The 3191-nt window shown below is 37.6% G+C and overlaps 1 non-coding gene across 1 annotated transcript; it reads left to right on the top strand.

The window, feature by feature from the left end:
• Positions 1 to 236: 236 nt before the first annotated feature.
• Positions 237 to 342, top strand: LOC126087603 (U6 spliceosomal RNA). The gene has a single exon (XR_007519785.1). It is a non-coding gene; the product is annotated as a U6 spliceosomal RNA (small nuclear RNA).
• Positions 343 to 3191: the final 2849 nt, after the last annotated feature.

Genomic DNA, 3191 nt, shown 5'->3' with positions numbered 1-3191 from the left:
AAAATTCCATTTATAATAGCATCAAAAAGAAAAAAAAAGAAGTAAATTTAACTAAAGAGGTGTAAGACTTGTTCACTGAAAGCTTTAAAATATTGCTACAGGAAATTAAAGAAGATCTAAATAAATGAAAAATGTGTCCAGTGTTCACAGATTGGAAGACTTAATATTGATAAAATGATAATACTACCCAAAATGATATACAGATTTAATACAATTCCTATCAAAATCCCAATTGTGTGTTCACCTCTGAAGCACATATACTAAAACTGGAACAATACAGAGAAGAATAGCATGGCGCCTGAGCAAGGATGACCACAAATTCATGAAGTGTTCCATAATTTTAAATTTAGTAAAAATAAATAACAAATACAGAACTAAGGTAGATGTAAAAAAAATCTAATTTTTTTTGCATGAATAGAAAATCCTATTCTAAAATTAATATGGAATTTCAAGAGATCCAGAATAACCAAAAGAATCTTGAAAAAGAACAACAAATTCGAAGGACTCATGTTTTCATGTTTCAAAACTCACTATAAAGTGACAGTATTCAAAAGTGTGGTACTGGAGTAAGGATAGACAGATATGCTAATGGACTAGAATCAAGAGCCCAGAAGGATATAAACCCTCACATATGTGGTCAACTGATTTCAACAAGGATACCAAGAATATTCAAAGGGGAAGAATGTGCTCTTCAATAAGTGGTGCTAAGAAAACTGGATATCCACATGCAAAAGAATGAAACTGGACCGTGTCTTGCACAATAGAGAAAAATTAATTCAAAATGGATCAAAGTCATAAATTTAGGTGTAAAAATATAAAACTCTTAGAAGAAAATATAGGGACAAATCTTTATGTCTTTAGACAGGAAGTATGGTATCAAAGTATGGGAAATAAAAAAAATTTAGAAAAATTGGACTTCATAAAAATTTTAAAATGTGCATGTCAAAGATCACTATCAAGAGTGTGAAAAGACAACTTACTAAATGGGAGAAAATATTTGCAAATCTTATATCTGATAAGGTTTAATATGCAGAATATATAAAAAACTGCTAGAACTCAACGCCAAAATAACACACAACCCAAATAAAACAAGTGGGAAGAGGACTTGAATTTCTCCAAAAGAAGATACACAGATGGCTAATAAGCACATGAAAAAATATGCTCGATATCAGTAATTATTAGCAAAATGCAAATCAAAACTATATACCTCCTAAGATGGCCCTAATGAAATAAATGGGAAATGACTAATGTTGGAGAGAATGTGAAGAACTTGAAATCTTCATGCACTGGTAGTGAGAAGAGTTTGGTAATTTCTCAAAAAATTAAACATAGACTTGCAACTACCCATTTTGCTATTCTTCTACTGAAAATTGGGAATGGCTCCAACTGCTTGACGCACAAAAGATTAAACTCAACTTCATCTTTTCCATCCTGCCCCTCCTACATGCTCACACAAATTCAGGTGGTGATATCCCTCCTTCTCTACAAGGTGAATCCTCTCACTTGTTCCCTGAATCCCTTCCTGGTCCACCTACTCTAAGCCCTACTTGTAAAAATGGTGTGGTGGCAGCCTCAGACCTTCTCATCTATCTTTACAAGGTGAAGGAGAAAGAATCAAAATCAACATCCACACAAGGCTGATTCCTATGATGTGGAGGTCAAACTTACTTCTACCCTCCAATTTTTTTTTTTTTTTTTTTTTACCAATTCTGACACCAGCCTTCCCTCCCATGGCACTTTCTACTTCTCTGCTGGGTTTGTTAATTCACTGCACTGGCCAATCAGAACTCACAGACAATATCTGTGATTATGGAGTTTATTAGAGAAGCAGCAGGTTACAAATCAGGACCAGGAATGACTTAGGATACAGTTCTTAGATCAGCATATCTTCTTCTCAGCCGTGCCTGTAGGCAGGCTTCTCTCTCACCCTCAGCCCTTCAGCCTCTCAGTCCTTGATCCCTCGGCCCCTGTCCTGCTCAGGCAAGTGTTACAAAGCTCTTTAAGCCTTCCTATTAGTGCCTGCCCAAAGGTGATCAGTTTTCTCACTCTGTGAGTTGGGAAGCCTAGCTGTGCCATCAAGTGCCCAGAGGCATCCTACCCCACCAGGAAGTATCCTGCCCAAAGACTTCCAGCTTTCTCACTTCGTGTGCTGACAATCCATTGTAGCCACCTTGCTCTATGGGTGGGGAAACCCCATGCGCCATCTGGTGCCAGTCTCCTGGTTATGCTGCCACTGTTTCTCTGTAGCCACTTCTTGCCGTCTCACACTGCCCCCAGTGTTATAGGTCCTTCTCTGTCTTCTGGGTTTGGAGGTTCTCAGTGCAAGGTCCTCAGGCTCACTCTGCTCCTGGCTCTTCTTTCTTGATGGTAGGGAGGTACCCACTTCCCTCCTCTAGGGTGACTCATTTTAAGCCTAGTGGGATGGCAAAACTGGCCAATCCCTTCACTAGGATTCCATACACTTTATTTGCATGGCCCCACCCCCACAAGAGTTCCATGTACCTTATTTGCATTATTAGCAAGCTGTCCCATCACCTTGGTGGGCCATAGCACCTTATCTGCATAATCCTACCAGGTCATTTTATGAGAGTCACAAGAGCCATATAAAGTAACTCACTGCACTACACTGCTATATCCATTTTCTCCTGTCTTCTGGTATCTTTAATCTCTTCCTCCTCATCTTTATCCTTAACATGAAATTGAGTCAAAATATCTCCTAACATTAAAAAATCTTTTAAAAAGAAACAAACAAAAAATTAAACATAGAATTACCATGTGACCCAGAAGTTTCACTCCTAGTTTTATACCCAAAAGATATGAAAGTAGGGGCTCAAACAGATACTTGTACACCCATGTTCAAGGAAACATTATTCACAATAGCTAAAATTTTATGCTATATATATATTTACCACACACACATACACAAAAAAACTAAATTTTCATCTACAAACGGAGAACCAAAATGTGACATATATACATATTTATATGATAGAATATTATTCAGTCATATAAAGGAATGACATTCTGATACATGTCACAACATGGATGAACATTAAAAATATTATCAAACCAAACCTGTTGCTGTCGAGTTGATTCCGACTCATAGCGACCCTATAGGACAGAGTAGAACCTCCCCATAGAGTTTCTAAGTAGCAGCTGGTGGATTGGAATTGCTGACCTTTTGGTTAGCA

The sequence above is a fragment of the Elephas maximus genome, chromosome 12 (assembly GCF_024166365.1).
Source record: "Elephas maximus indicus isolate mEleMax1 chromosome 12, mEleMax1 primary haplotype, whole genome shotgun sequence".
In the NCBI taxonomy this organism is placed as follows: Eukaryota; Metazoa; Chordata; class Mammalia; order Proboscidea; family Elephantidae; genus Elephas; species Elephas maximus.
The sequence above is the reverse complement of the archived record's forward strand: the minus strand, read 5'-3'. Positions and strand labels throughout refer to the sequence as shown.